This window comes from Lagopus muta, chromosome Z (assembly GCF_023343835.1).
Source record: "Lagopus muta isolate bLagMut1 chromosome Z, bLagMut1 primary, whole genome shotgun sequence".
Taxonomy (NCBI): Eukaryota; Metazoa; Chordata; class Aves; order Galliformes; family Phasianidae; genus Lagopus; species Lagopus muta.
The window spans coordinates 1910673-1926641 of NC_064472.1; the positions used below are offsets into that span (position 1 = coordinate 1910673).

Sequence of the window (15969 nt, forward strand, 5' to 3'; positions counted from 1 at the left end):
GCCTTGAAACAAATCTCTTTATTACCCCCACACATAAGCATGTCTGAAATTCTACAGCTTAAAGTCACAAGCATGGAATAATTCATAACTTAAGAGAACAAACATGGGACTGCAGAACTTCATGACATTAAGTTTTTTTATAGAATCATAGAATCATGGAATCACAAGGTTGAATACGACCTGCAAGATCACCTGGTCCAACTGCCTTCCCATCACCATTGCTACCACAAGCACTAAGCCACATCTCCAGCTCCTCATCCAGATGCCTCTTGAACACTGCTGGGAACGGCGACTCCACCACCTCCCTGTGCAGCCATTGCAGTGCCTGACCACTGAGAGAAACAGTTCTTGTTATGTCTAACCTGAACTTCCTCTGGTACAACCTGTGGCCATTTCCTTGGGTCCTGTTTGTTGCCAGGGAGAAGAGGTCAAACCCCTCCTCATCTCAGCCTCCCTTCAGGAAGTTGTAGAGTGCAATGAGTTCTCCCCTGAGCCTCCTCTTCTCCAGACTGAACAATCCCAGCTCCCTCAGCTGCTCCTTGTAAGACTTGTGCTCAAGTACTGATGGGTAAAAGAGAACATCATGAAAGGCCGCGCTGGTTGCAAAAACTACTGTTGAGACCACTGTGGTCTCAGTTATAACTTCTATCCCAGAAAATACCCTCATTGCTGAAGTTCTTTAGTTCTACAAAAGCACCTTGTGCTTTGCGGAATGTTAACATGAGCTTATTTATCACTGTATTAGTTCTGCAAAGGTGTTGACATCCAAGTTTTTCTACAGAAAGCACAGTGCTATGCACAGTGTGTACCAGCACAAAGGATCTCACTGATACATCTAAGGCGTCTTTTTTAACAGCAAGAACTGTCAGTAAACTTTGCAAGTTTTCTTACACTTCAGAATTGCATGTACATGGCAAAGTTGGTGGTAATTTAGTTGAGGACACAACCAGAACGTATTTGTCACAGAATCACAGACTGTCTGAGGTTGGAAGAACCTCTGGTCCATCTGGTCCAACCACTGCGCCTTTGGTGCCAGCCAGAGCAGGGTGCCCAGGCCCCTGTGTCCAGGAGCAGAAAAGTACTGCTTCCTGTCATTAACACAGGCAAAATTTTAGAATGTGGCCCTAGCCTGAGATAGTTAGTAATTGGCTTGTCTGTGGTTACATAATAGATTAATCTAACTTCAGTTCCTGCATATCTACATCTACAGGATAGGAATTTACCTCTGCTGTTACCATTCTGGATTCCCTGTATAGCAAGCATAGTGAAGTGAGCAAGGGTCTTTTCATATCATAGAATCATAGAATGGCTTGGGCTGAAAAGGACCACAATGCTCATCTTGTTCCAAGCCCTTGCTGTGTGCAGGGTTGCCAACCACCAGAGCCACATGCATGCCTCCAGAGATGGGGCATCCACAGCCTCCTTGGGCAACCTGCTCCAGTACCTCACCACCCTCTGAGTAAAAAACTTCCTCCTAATATCTAACCTCCCCTGTCTCAGTTTAAGACCATTCCCCTTTGTTCTATCATTGTCCACTTCACAAACAGCCGTTCCCCCTCCTGTTCATGCGCTCCCTTCAAGTGCTGGAAGGCCACAATGAGGTCTCCCTGCAGTCTTCTCTTCTCCAAGCTGAACAAGCCCAGTTCCCTCAACCTTTCCTCACAGGAGAGCTGCTCCTGCTCCAAGAGCTCCACATCTTTCCTGTACTGGGGGCCCTGGACGCAGCGCTGCAGATGGGGCCTCACAAGAGCCGAGCAGAGGGGGACAATCAAGGGGGACGATCCCCTCCCTCTCCCTGCTGGCCACCCCTTTTTAATGCAGCCCAGAACACAGCTGGCCTTCCGGACTGCAGGCGCACACTGCTGGCTCGTGTCCAGCTTCTTGTCCACCAGGACCCACAAGTTCTTCTCAGACCCCCAAGTTTTTCTTAAATGGATTCCTGAAAGACATCAAAGTGTACCTTAGAAGTACCATTTTCCTCATATAAATGATAGAGAAAGCAAGGTCTGTGGTAGACATCTCTATCACGTGTGCCTTCATTTAATCTGACACTCACATCATATGGCTTGGTAGCTGATCTTCCTCTCTTCACCGTCCTTCAGCAGCATTACCTGTTTCTCTCTTGTTTATTGCAGTCTAGAGCAGTCAGGAAGATGCTTCTCAACACCATCTGTATTTGTTCAAACACAAAAGGAATCTTTTTAATCCATTATACAAGCCTTTAGATTACTTTAAAGCAGTCAGAGACATTCCAACAACCATGTTTTAATCATGTACCAGCTTTCCAAAAGAGAATCTCAGTTTACAGATGCCTACATTTGAAGATGTTACAAAGCATGCACATTTCAGTTACTCTCTGCCACTGGCTATGGTAATGACTGAAAATGATGTGAGTGGTCCCAGTGAGCTTTTTATGCATAGCTGTGCAAATGCAGAACAAATATCGCTACGGTTATTTACAATTTTCTAGAAAAAAAAAAAAAAGAAAATCACAGACTGCATTTTTATATGAGATTTGCTTTCGTGGCCCTTTCTGGCTTTTCAAACAGTGTAAAGTTTTTGTCTACCCAGTCCAAAAACAGAAACAACCCCTAAGCATTACATAATCAAAAAGCAATGCTTAGAACAGCACAACTAAGGCTCTAAATGCTCAGAATAAGGAGTGTCATGAACATGAACAACCCGTTTTTCTCTACTTACCCCATACACACTTCCATCAACTTTCTTAGCCTTATTCTATCTAGAAGAAGAAAGTCTGTCAGTTTCTTAGGCCTGGCTTATAACTGTAGGTCTGTTTCTAGAGTCCTGGGCAGGCTGCAGGAATGGGCCATCAAAATCTCAAGTTCAACAAAGGGAAATGCAGAGTCCTTCACCAGGGGTGGAACACATGCACCAGGAGAGGCTGGAGAGCAACCAGATGGAAGGCAGCCCTACTGAGAATGACTTCAGGTCCTGGTGGACAACAAAGTCACAGCACAGCAAAAGCTCCCTTGAAGCTAAGGTGTCCAACAGCACCCTAACAGAACAGCATCACTAGCGCGTCAGGGAAGATGATTTTTCCCCTCTGCCATTAAATAACAACAATCTGTATTCTCTCCCTAGACTAAGCAGGATAGTGCTCTTGCAATCTGTGGCTTGCACATCCTTCTTTATGCATAAGTTAGATCACTAGCAGACTCCTTAAACACCAGAGGAAAAGAGTTCTTCAGACTAAAAACTGTCAAAATGCAGTTCTTAGCATTAATTACGACACTAACACATTTAATTTCCAGCAACTTTCTGGCATCAATCCTTAGTAGCCACATAAAAAAATACCGTGGATGTGCTTCCAGTAAGATCTGTTGATATCTTTTTTTTTTCTTTTTTTTTCTTTTTTTTGCTGTTGACTCAAAGAAAGCAGTAAAAGGAAGCAGTGACCCCTAGTTGCATGTTTTAGAAAACAGAAATATTCCATGGTCTGTGGTCTGTTTCAGCCTTGAAACAAAGCAAAAGTTCCAGCCCTGTAGGCAAGTCTGCTCTGGTACTTGGAAAGGCTGTAATGGTACTAGAGGAGCCGACCAGAAGGAGTGTGTGCTGCAGCCTCAGAGAAGTTTCTTAGTGCAAACTGCTGACAAAGCAGCCACATTTGAAATTATATACTGGGCTACAAACTGGAGCAGCTGACGTGCCAGCACACAGCTCTTGCTGCTCCCCACTGAGGCAGCAGTGATCACACAAGGCCCAGAGAAAGCCTGTGATGACCGTGGGTTGAAATGTCCCATGAAATGCTCAGAGCTTACCTGCCATACCCTGCAGCTTAAGAGACCTCGCTGGCAGGGTCTGTTAGTCACCGGGAAAGCTGCAGAAGTCTTTTTTTGTGATGAGTTAATTGCCAGACTGGCTAACTGAAGGATCTTGCTGCCTGCCTTCCTAGGTCCCTCAAGCACTCTTTGTTTTGTTACTCTTTCTCGAACTAATTTGCTCTATTTTCCCATAGGGAACTGAAAAGCTCTTCCAGACTGAACTAAACGTACACTGAAACTATCCTTATATGCCTACCGACCTTTTGTTAGGATCCTGAAATGGAATATGCCATAGGCTACAAAGCATTATTGTATGACTCCTTTCTGTTATTTTTCTAAGCTAGAGATCAAAAGGATATAAAACAAAGAAATAAACAAGGATTGCAGATATCTTAAGAGCAGCTGGGCACAATTTCAAGTGTTTTTTTCCCCCCCTCAAATTAATTATCTTAATTCCCGGTAGTGATGTCAATCCAGCCGTACAAGAGGATCGGTATTTTTAGAAGGGATCTCTTATTCAGATACCTTCATTCCCCTGTTGGTTTTGCTGTAAGAGAAACCAGTCACAGCTTGCTGCAGCATTGTAGCCTAGCACTTGAAAAGATTACGTAGCATATTCTTCCTTTCGACACTGCTCTGGTCCGGTCTACACAAGGGGATAGCAGAGGACGTGACACTTTGCTGGTTCTTTTACACGTTCTCAGTGGACTGAGAGAGAACGGTAACTGTCTTTCCTTTGTCCCCAGGGGAATCTGTGTCACCAGACCCTGTGCTCTCCATTCATTTATTTATGTATTTAGTCTCTTTTCCTATGGCAGTCATGAGGTTCCTGTAAGCAGTGTGAAAATCTGGCCCACACTTCTGAACCCTTCTCCAAAGAAGGCAGTGGTACCAGGAAGGTCCCTGGCTTTTTCCTAACGTTGCATGGTGAACTTGAAGGCAGAGGAAATCACTGAGTGCAGCGAGCTTGTTTTTCATCCTCATAGTTTGTATGCAGAATCTGAAAGAAGGGAAGCATGGATTTCCTAAGAAAATGCTTTCTTTTTTACAGTGCATGTGTAAAGCACATACTTGTATATCTCTTATTTATCTATATTTTAGCAAGCATCTCAAAATTCTGTGCTTCTGTGAAAACTTTGACTTTTGGGAGAAGTGCTCAAAACGCTGTGAAAGCAAGCTATCCCTTCAAGCTGTTCTGACTACTTGAGCTCAGTGCCGAGCTCACTGAGTTCCTTCCTGCTAAGGAAACAAAAATCATTTCTTGATTGTTAGAACTTCCTTCAGCACTGTCCTGCAAATAATACATGAATTCAAACGCAGAAAAGAAAGAAAATGGAAAAAAAAATAATAATGAGGTAATGGTGTTGCCTTTCTAAAAAGCGCTGAGGAAGCCATTGCTTACCATTCTAGCGGCACAATTCTGACATATGCTGTTTTGTACTGAGAAATTCCGAGCAGGAAGATAGGTGAGCTTATCTGCAACCTCCATTTGTCACACTGGTGAAAGAAAGGCGTGCTGTCAGAAAACAGAAGCAATACTTTCACAGACCAACTTTGTTTTGTCCCTGAGGACATGCAGAAGTAGTGAAGTCACTTCTTGTATGAGGAATATCTTCAAATGTACAGTCATCCTAAGGAGATAATTAATATTCTGACCCTCTTTTGTTATGTCCTCACTTTCCCTGTGACAGCTTTGAGGATTCTCCTGTGTTATTTCTTTTAGTCCAGGAATCCATGTATGAAGCGTGTTACTTAATTTCAATAACCGTGATAATTATAGAAGACAAGCAGTTACTGAATCTTGCACCATAATTAATCAACCTGATACTTACTCACTAGATTGTTCATAGCAGATTAAGCTGTAGCTAGACAAGCAGGACAAGGAAAGTGAGTGACAGAAGCATTATCATGGCACACTGCCTCCTATTGGGAAAGTTCATCTTCCTTCTGAAAGAGACGCCTTCAGGGATCATGTAATTTGAATTCCCTGTGAATTTAGTGTCATCTTAGCTTGACCAGCTCTGGAAGAACATATTAACCTCCCCTTGTGATTTTCAGAAAACCATTCTAATTTAGCAAGTAATTAAGGGTCACATGTAGGATAAGGAGCTGGATAAGCTTGGATTACGCACAGGAAGCTTTGTCTCCAGGGCAACCCGAGCAGAGGGCTGCTGGCGCTGGGGCGGGAGGGCAGGCAGAGCTTCCACCCCGCGAATCGGTGCGAGAAGCAAACGCCCGCAGAACTGGTCATCACTGGGATGCTGGGCAGAAAGCTGCGGCCAGCGGGAGCCTTCTGCCGCGCGAGGTCAAGAGAAGTCCAAAACAATGACGCTCGGCAAAGCCTGTGTTTTTTCAAAGCCGAAATGGCTTTCCATCGTCATCGAGGGATTTTGCTGCGCTCTCGCCGTGAGGCCGCCGGCGTCTGTGTAACTGCGGCTGCTAACGCACGCATCCGTGGGCCCTGCTGGGCCGGAGCGACGCCAGCCAGGCATCCCGGGCTGCGCACCGTGCTCAGGTGTAACGCTGCGCCCGGGCAGCTCTCCTCTCACTGCCAACATGGAGAGCTAACGTCACCGGCACGGCCAGGAGATCCCGGCTACTTGGCTGGGCACTTTTATTTTTCACTTGGGAGCTACGAAGGGAAAGCAATGCTTTTCTTTTCCCTCCGGAGAAATGGTCAGATTTTTGGTTTGAAACCAAGCCCTCTAACTTCAGAAATTCCTTCTTTTATGTCTATGAGAATAGCAGGCCCGTGCCTGTGATCACTGTGCGCCACGTCCTTCAGAGCCACACAGCCCCCTTCTTGAACACTTCAGTGATGCTGATCCCACCTGCTCCAACCTCACCACTCTTTCTGAGAAGAGTATTTTCCTAATATCCAACCTAAATAGGAGTGGCCTGTTAGACATGAAATGATTTCTCAGTTCATTTGCACCCTACTGATTCCTTATGATCTCTAAGAGAAACAACCATGGGTGTTTTCCAAAGCTTTCTTTAGAACAAGCAAGTGCCCTCTACTGTTTGCTACCATCAGGTGACGTTGTCATACGATGCATTTTAACAGTTGGGCCATCCTTGCGTCTTGAATGCAGGTACACCTACCTCTATAGCATGCATTTTGGAAATGCTCTTTCACTGTGCATGTGTAACTGATGCTTGATGTCACCTTCCCTCTGCTATTTTCATGTGTAGCCTTTGCGCAGAGGCAGGCTGTTCTGCAGCAGGCCACCACTACAGGCACGGGGGGAATTTGCACACTCCACTCTCTCTAATACATACCATAGAACCTGCCATAAAAAGCCAGTTATGCTGGAGGTAATTGTTAAAAAGGGTAATGGTCTTCAAAAAAGCAGTGGGTTTAAACAATTGCAGATAGAATTCATGCAAAACATTACAGTTGTGTTTGTTGCAACTGCTGAGCACATAATGTTGACAAGGCCATAGTGCCTGCACAAGCAATTTTGGGAGCAGCCTCCATGCCCTGAGCAGGACGGTTCACCCTCAGAATCCCTTCATTTCTGCCTGCTTCCTGTGATGAGCCTTGCTTTGCTTTATTCTTCAAATTTCACAGTTCCAACTGAAAGAATCACAATACTGTCTTACTTATTTGTTGAAGGACTTGAGCAGCGTTGTGACACTTTGTTTGCATGTGAAAATGCCCTACAGGCTGAGCTGGGGACAAACAAGAACAAATAAGGTTCTTTGTTTATTTTAATTGTGAAGAATCAAAAGTAACTATAATGAGCTATAATGAAGTTCATCTGGAAAACCCAACATTCACGCTGTGTTTTTGAACCCCCTGGCCTGCACTAACATCAGAGCCTCTCGAATAGTGTATCCTGGTTCAAACATTATGGTGAGGCCATTCTGTTCCAGAAGGGGTTCTGTGGTGTTGCTCTGAGCTGCATGTCTCCCACACAGTGCTGTGGTGCATGCTGCACTAGTACACGTGACTGCTGAGTGAGCCCACAGAAAGCTTTCAGATGTGCCAAAAACCACTTGGAGGTTCTCTGGTATTATTTTTTCTTGGTGTGAAACAAATAAAAATATCCTGCCTGACTGAACACAGCTCAGGCTGCAAAGTAATGTTGGTACTTACCTTCTTATTCATGTTGGTGGTTTTAGGCAGAATCCCAGCCCCATTGAGACGCTGAGACTTCAGGAAAGCATTTAGCCTAGCCTGATTTGCAGTTCAGCACCTGATGCAACAGATGTACCAGACAAAACTTTACCAAGGGTAACAAACGAAGCCTGGGGTTAATTTAGGTATTTCTCAGATTAAGAGGTGGGAAACATGCAAATAAGGTTATGATGAGGCTTCGCAGCTTCCACAATGGGTATCAGATACTGCAAGCCCTTGACTTCCAAAATGACTGCAGGATTTTTCAGCGCTTCTGTTGAGGAGATACTTACTGTTAATGACACAGAAAAAAAAAATGCAAGAGAAGTAAGCAGATACTTTGCACTGTTCGGACACATTGTGGTTCCTGTTTACTCAACTTCTCACAATAAGCAATAGGCTAGTTAGCAAAGGTACAGGGATGAGATAAAGGCAAAGCACATCTTTCTCAGACACCAGTTCAGGGATGCTATCACAGATTTAGGAAAAAAAAGTAAAAGAGGATACATCATTTGCTAATTACTATTCCCAGAGCAAGACTAAACCTTAGAAATAATGATTAGTCACCAACTATGACCTGCTTAGTAAAAGAGGATGGATTTCAAAAAGATGCATAAATTGGGTGGCTAAACCCACAGACACAAGAATTAATGAACTGCCGAGGGCTTAACATGTTTCAAAAGTCAAATGACTTAACCTAAGTGTGGCCTAAAGCTGCAGAAACCCCACGGTGGTAATTAATTATAGTTTTAGCTTTCATAAACATCTGCTGGAAACTGGTGGGTGCATCTCACCACACAAGAATCCTTTTTTGGTCACCAAAAGGCAAGTGGAGTGGCACAGCAGTTCGACCCCAGTCATACTCTCCTCCCTTTGTGCTTTATTCAGTTTTGGAATTGCAAAGTAACGGCGTTCAGTCAGCTCTTCCTTGATTCCATTGACATTTTAAACACTGAGCAGAACTGATTTGGAAACGTCTGAACTGCTTTGAGCACTAGAAGTCATCCAATTTAGAATTTTCAAGAGCAAATGACCTGAAAGTGAATCACGAAAAACACAGAGGCATCCCCAGCTTTGGACTTCTGGCAACTGGAGCTCGTGTGATCCTCATCACGGCACAACAGCAACCAGCCACTGCTCTCACTGCTGCTTCTCTTCCACTCAGTGAGCCCTTTTCACCTGTCAGGTGTCCGCCCCATGCTATTTATCTCACCTCTGCTACGTTCCTGTTATCTCATTTATGTTACTTAACCTGTCTGCCTTCTCCATTGTATTTGTCTGCCTCCTGATAACTGACCTTCCTTTCAGCAGCTGGGCACGTTTTTAGTTACTTCATTGTTTCTCTAATGCAATATAGCTCTTAATTGTAATGGATAAGATAATTTAAAGAATGATCAGTCCCTAAAGCATTACTTGTTGGATAGAGGACCATCCAAATCACTTTCAGCATAAGAATGTGCACTGCACGCTTTTGCTCTTAGGTGTGAGCAGGAAGGAATCCTCAGCAATGTTGCTACCCAAAGGGATAACTAGTCAGACAAAAGCTCTGCTCAGTTTAGTTTCACTAAGACTACTGCCTGAAGCAGAAGCAACACTCAGAGTTCAGAGGAAAACATATGCTCATACTCTGAGACATGCTACCAGCGCTGGGTCACTGCAGGAGGGTTCCAGAGCACATCTAGCTCTCCTTTCACTCACCCAGCTCTCCTCTGCTGCTTCATTCCCTGCAGGCATTACTGATGGCAGTGGCTGTGGGAAAGCTATTTTTTTTTTTTTCTATAGAAGGTGCTGTTGCACTGTATTGGGAATATAAAGGAATAGCTAAGAAATCCCCTTGGAGGTCAGAGATAAGAGATTTATCAGCAGTTGTAGGCAGGAGCCACTAGTTTGGACTCACGCATGATCTGACCTGGAAGTACCCCAAGCAACAAGTTTCAGCAGAAACAGAAAGACACTTCTGCGTTAGCAGGTGCAACATTAATGAGAAATGTGATTTTCACCACCTGACATTTGCTACGTGCACTTTGCAACCACTAAACTGCTCACCACTTCCAGAGGAGAAGATAAGGCTTCCAGACCCAAATCCGCCGAAAGGGGGGGTGGTTCAAGGCACTTCAGACTCCTCGTTAGCAAAAGGTGAGATATGCCATCCTATAGGCTGAGCAAAGTGGCTTCTACTTTTCTTGCTCCTCTGGTGTAGTAGGGCTGCATTCATCTGTGTGTATCCCTAAGCTGAGGCTGATGAAGCAGCATCCAGAGCAACGAAGCTCCCTCCTCGTAGGGTTGGGATCACCAGGAGCTGGGGAAACACCCCAGCCTGCTTGTCTTTGCTTCTTCTTAAGAACAGGATCACCTTCAGAAAATGAAGGTAATTTCTATTTAAATTGGCCACGTTTTGCACCAATTTGTGGCCATGGTCATTAGGAAGGGAGGGGGTCCAGAAAGCACCTTGCCTAATAGCAGTAAGGCAAAAAGTGAACTGGAGGAGGAAATGGAAAGAGGGTAGAATATGTTTAAGGATTACATCTTGGCACGCACAGCATGTGATTTTACAACCCAAGTCACACTGGCTAGGGGTAAATCAGCAGCTATTAATCCCATGGGAAACAAAGGAAACCCAAGGTACTACCTCCTGCAAGGATTCTGTGAGAACTCAGCAGGTAACCGTGATGAGAGTGCAGATCTCTGCAGGCACAATTATACCTACCATGGAAAACACATGAAGATTTTTCAGTGCATAAATCGGAGGCAGGAGGAAGATAAGATATTTGTTCATTTAAACTTAAAGGGAAAGAACTGAAAGATTTTTTAGCTCCGCATCCTTTGGGACCTCTTAAAGCAAAGGGCTGTGCTTTGATGAGCGTCCATAGATGGATAGCTCTGGGAACAAATGTTGAGAGGAATTAATCCTAACTTCATCCACTAGGAAGTTTCTTTCTTTCCAGCCTTTAAGAAAACCCTGGTTTTCATGACAACAGAAAGAAAAGCAAGTGCCCATGCATAAGAGTGAACAGAATCCTATTTAGAAAGTGAATAGGGGTACAAATTACCCAGCATAAACACACATCCAAGTAACTGTCTGTTTGCAAACTAATTGGTTTTTCTAACTATGGTTAGGTATATAGGCCAAAAAGAAAAAGAAAAAAAGATGAAAGGAGAGACCTTGATTGTTATTTTCTCTTCAGCATAAATAGGCCGTCTGAGTTGTCTTGATAAGGGGCGTATCATGTTCCTGAACTGACCGTGTGTTTTATAGTTTTAATTGCTTCTACCACTTTTTTTTTTCTTTTTTTTTTTCCCAGAGGGATTTTGAAGAGTTTGGAGTCTGTGAAAGAGGGGAGAAGAGTTGGCAATGTCACATCACATCCTCTGCTGGAGTTCATATATCGACGTAGGGTTTTACCACACAGCAGTGAGAGTGCTGGCTAGAAAACACAATCCACAGATCACGGAGGTATGCAAAATCTACCTTCTAAATGAATCTTTTTCGTGTAATAAAGCCATAGCCATGCCTAACTCTCTTTTCCAAACAAGACTTCTTTCCCACTCCAGTGAAGTCTAAACAAACTGTATTTAAGTCATTTCCTAGCATCAGATAACAAACATCAGTTAACATTCAGTCTAATTGCGATATCATATTTAATTGTAATGTTATATTCAAGGCCAGGCTGAGTGCGACCCTGGGCAGCCTGACCTGGTGGGGGCAAGCAGCCCACTGCAGGGGTTGGAACTGGATGACCTTGGAGGGGAGCTTATGGATGAACCCAGCCATTCTATGAATCTGTTCTATTTACTGCGTGACTTTACGACAACTGCTTGTGTTTAAAATCTTACAGTCACCAAGTACAGAATTTAAAGTGCTGCACGAAAGTCCTTTTTTGCTATTCAGGTCCGTGTATTTTGGTGACAGGTAGAAATTGGGAGCACCAAACAAGCTCAGCTGGACTTCGGTTAAATAAGCATTTTAGACACTTGGCAGAATTTTTATTCACGACGTAAGGTATTTAGAGCTGCCCAGGGAAGTCCCCCTTCCCTGGGGGGAGGTCTAAGAGATGCCTGCCTATAGCAGTAAGGGACACAGTCCAGTGTCAGCTTGATGGTTGGACTTGATGAGCTTGAAGGTCTTTACCAACCCAGGTGGTTCTGCGATGGGCCAGCTTCTTCCTGGAGCCCCAAAGGCATCACATGTATGTACAAAACACAGCCTCACGGATGCTGAAAGATCATTCTGTGCCACACGTCTGCGCAGACGACATATAAGCAGACTCAGACACGGCAGAAGATTGTGCTCACCACGTACGTCTGCAGCATCACGTCCAATAAACCTGCGGGATTATTTTCGCTACTGCCGGGCAACGTCAGCAACAGAGCAGAGAGATTCTTCCCGTTCTTTCTTAGCACAAACGACCCGTCAGCCCTCCCGGAACACGACGCCTTTTGGCCAGAGGCGGCCATCGGGTGCCCGCCGTGCAGCCGGGCTCCGCCGTGCCTGGCGCTGCCCCTTTTCTCACAACCCTCCCGTTGACATTTACCTAAATTCAGCCCCGTCCCTTCACGTGCTCGTTTGTGCCGACAGGAAGGCATGCCTATACATGGCGGTGGGGCTGCTTGAGGTCTGTGGGGTGCTAAGCCCTCATTAACTCCACTCACGCTGTCTTACTCTGCTTGCCAGTGCTTAAGCAGTGCTTTTTTTAAAAAGCAACCAATTAGCACCTCATCAGCTCCAATTAGAGGAGACAAAAGCAGTGTAAAGATAACTCAATGAGAGGGGGTGGCACAACATCATGTAATCTTTTAAGACAGCAGTGAGCATTCACTGGGCGAGCTGCGCTGGGCCTATTCACCTTTTTTACTTCCCTCTGGATGCATTTAAGTCTTTTTTTGCTGGGAAGCCGGGCCTCCCAGGAGTCCCAGAGTCTCTCATTCAGGGCTACCTGTTTACAGCTCACCGAACAGAAGGACCTAAACAATCCTATATTGTACGCCTGTTGCTTCCTTAAACTTAGGCCTCCACAATGGCATGTTTTCAGAAGCTGGGCAGAATAAGTTAAAGGCTGGCTTTATACTCATTAAGTGTTCTCCTTGTACTGTCTTCTAATTACATGGCAGGGCAACAATGTATTTTTTTTCTTCAATGGAGTTCTTTGGAGCAGTTAATTTGGTGCCTATACTAAATGCCCCAAAACATTAATTAGTGTGGAAGGAACCCTAATTTCCTCGGTGGCTTTCCTCTCCATTTACTTCCCTTGTTTTCACATAGGCTTGGATGAGCCTCTATAATGAAATTACCTCATTAATGCCTTTATTCTTGCAGAGTAACTCATTCAAGATCTACCATTTAGTTTTAATTTAATGCTGTCAAAAGCAAAAGGTGCATTCATGTCTTTGATTAGTGCTTTTTTTCCCCTTCTCTAAAGAGTGGACAGATTTAAATTATTAAGATGGCAAGTAGTGAGTTATAATTGGATACAAGCAGCACTTCAGTGAATATTAAATGCTTTCAAAGCCTGGTCTATGTGGTCTGCTGACTATTAACTGTGTCCAGTGAGTAATTTGGTGGGTTTTGAATTAACGGCACCTTAGCCACTGTGAAGCAAATTAAGTTTAATTTTGTTTATAAAAAACAATGAAGCTGCATTTATCAACACGACGGCCAGCCGTAACAGAGTTTTTCCCATTGTCCTGTTCTGACCCCATCGCTTGGTTCCTTTTGCTAACGCAGGGTCTCATCCTGTGTGTCACAGTCACGCAAAGTCCAGATGAGACCTGTTTGTGTATGGCCAACAAGACAGAGCCTTTCACTTGCAGGAACAACTGGGTTCTTATCACTGTCAGGAAGAAACCACTCCATCCACGCATGACCACGTTCTACCCTTCCTCCACACCTGTGCAATACTTCCCAGCCACCAGACTCTTAACATTTCACAGAGATGGGGAAAACTTCACCCAGAGCAGAACTGAATAACAAAACGAAAGGAGTACTGGAAAACTGCTGCTGCAGCATGGAAAAAGCAACAACAACAACAACAACAGAAGAATGCATTCCCGCAGCGACGATTTTCTGTACACAAAATGCAGTGAGGTTCATACAGGAGGCAGTGTGCAGTGGTTGTCCTGCATCTGCACCAGCAGCCTGTACCCTGCATTGCTGCAGTGCAGCCTGCCCTCCCTCTGCGTTTCAGCCTTGTGCCAAAGGGGTCATGGCTAAGGGCAGAAGTGTGACGATGCTAATGTTGCCTCTGCTCTTCTGGGTTATGAGAAGCTGGATCTCGGGCTACTGAGGCCTTTCATTAACTGTAGTAGATTTAAATTAAGCTTTGTCCTTATTTTATATTTAAATTAGCAGTCTGCGTATTGATAAACATTGTTTCTCTAATGATGGGGATTTCCAGTTTGTTTTACCCCAGGAAGGAATGTATGAGAATTCTTGAGCAAATAGAAGTCTTTGGGTTTTTGGACTACCGATGTTTCCAAAATATTGGGCTTTCCCTGTGAAGCACACAAGGGAAATACAGCATCTTAAGGGAGAGATTTTTTTTCTTCAGTTAGGATTTGGGGTAAAAATTTCAGTCTGGCTTTAACTACAGCTCTCCTTCAAGGCTTAAAGTACAACAAAACTTTAATCCTTATTTTTATAGATGTAAGCAATTGCTGCTGCAGGTTTTCGGTGCACTGTCAGGAACACTCAGGTTTAGATATCTGCCTGTTATCTGACTTCTAATTCTGGGTTTCAAGTGGGCATGAGAGCCCTCTCCTGATACATGGTATTTTTGTGCAGTGTTAGTGACAGGTCCCAAAGTGAAGCTATTTCTCTGCATTGGCTTATTTTGCAATAAGAACATGCAATAAAGTCCTGTTCCTCTTCTAGGTCAGCTCAGAATGGTGGAGGTGGTTTAAAAAAAGCTAGTTTCAGTCCAGTCATTGTGCAAATAGCAAATGTTCCTCTGAGCCACATGAAGGCCCCAGTCCAGGTGTTTTCTCAGTGTAATATATGCTGCCAAATTTGTGTATTTCTGAACATTCAGCAGCATTCACTCATGGGTTTCCATTAGTCCAGTGACCAAAGCACTTGCTCAAGAAGCAAGATAGCTTGTCCAACTCTCCTTTAGTCTGTAGGAAGTATGCACATCTCATATCACCACACCACGTCTTTCTAGGAGAAAGGGTAAGAAATGATTCTGGCCATTCACTTACTGCCTTTTGAAGCAGGGCACTGTGCAGGAAGTCAGAAAGGGCAGACAAGACCCTTCAGCTGGGAGCTGTTTTCTCTCTGCTCCAAGAACAGCTCCCATATTTTGTGTTCGTGTGAAATACAGTGCTAGAGGCAGGGGTTGGGGGCCTTTTCTACAAGGTTCATGGCCTTCCTGTAGGATACCAGGATTGTAGGATTGTAGGATTGTAGGATTGGCTTCTCCCTCTGGTCCAGGGAGTATCAGACAGAGCAAGCAGCTCAGGAGCTTGTTCACCAAATGAGCTAGTTGCACATGGCAAATTGGCAAATCCAGCAGTACAACTGCATGGCTACAGAGAGCTGCTCTGAAAATCTGGGCTTCGTATGAGTGCTGATCCCAAGCCTTATCTGCCACAGCTTGAAGACAGTGTAGAATGTACATAGATGTAACCTCTGATGGGTGCCTGTAAGACAGGCACAGGAAAGGAAGCGTAAGATCAGCAAGAATCACAACTGAAGAACACAACAGGGATCAACTGAAGTGACACACCATTTCATTCCTCAGCAGGCATGCAGCGAGAACAAACAGCAGAAGCTGTGTCTGCAGAGCTGATGCAAGAAAAGAAGCGAGGGAATGGTGTAGAAAGGGCAGAAGGCTGGCAGAGCTGTCGGGCAATGGGATGGGCACCGTGTTCCTCGGGAAGTCCGTGCTGCTCTAAGGAAGAAGCACGGCAGGGTTGGCCTGGTTCTGTCCTTGCTGGCCCACAGCGAGCACCTTGAGGCAGCAAAGCAGGCAGTGCTGCACTGTGCAGATGTGTTTGGCAGCTCCTTTGCAGCAGCCATGTGCTTGCACCTTTGGATTGCAGAGCCAAGCAATGCTGCACGTGAAGGAACTG

At 44.7% G+C, this 15969-nt stretch overlaps 1 long non-coding RNA gene across 1 annotated transcript in view; it reads right to left on the reverse strand.

Annotated features, from left to right (window-relative positions):
- The window catches only part of LOC125686975 (uncharacterized), a 149342-nt gene that overhangs the window by 125526 nt on the left and 7847 nt on the right, over nt 1–15969 (reverse strand). The window lies entirely within an intron of this gene.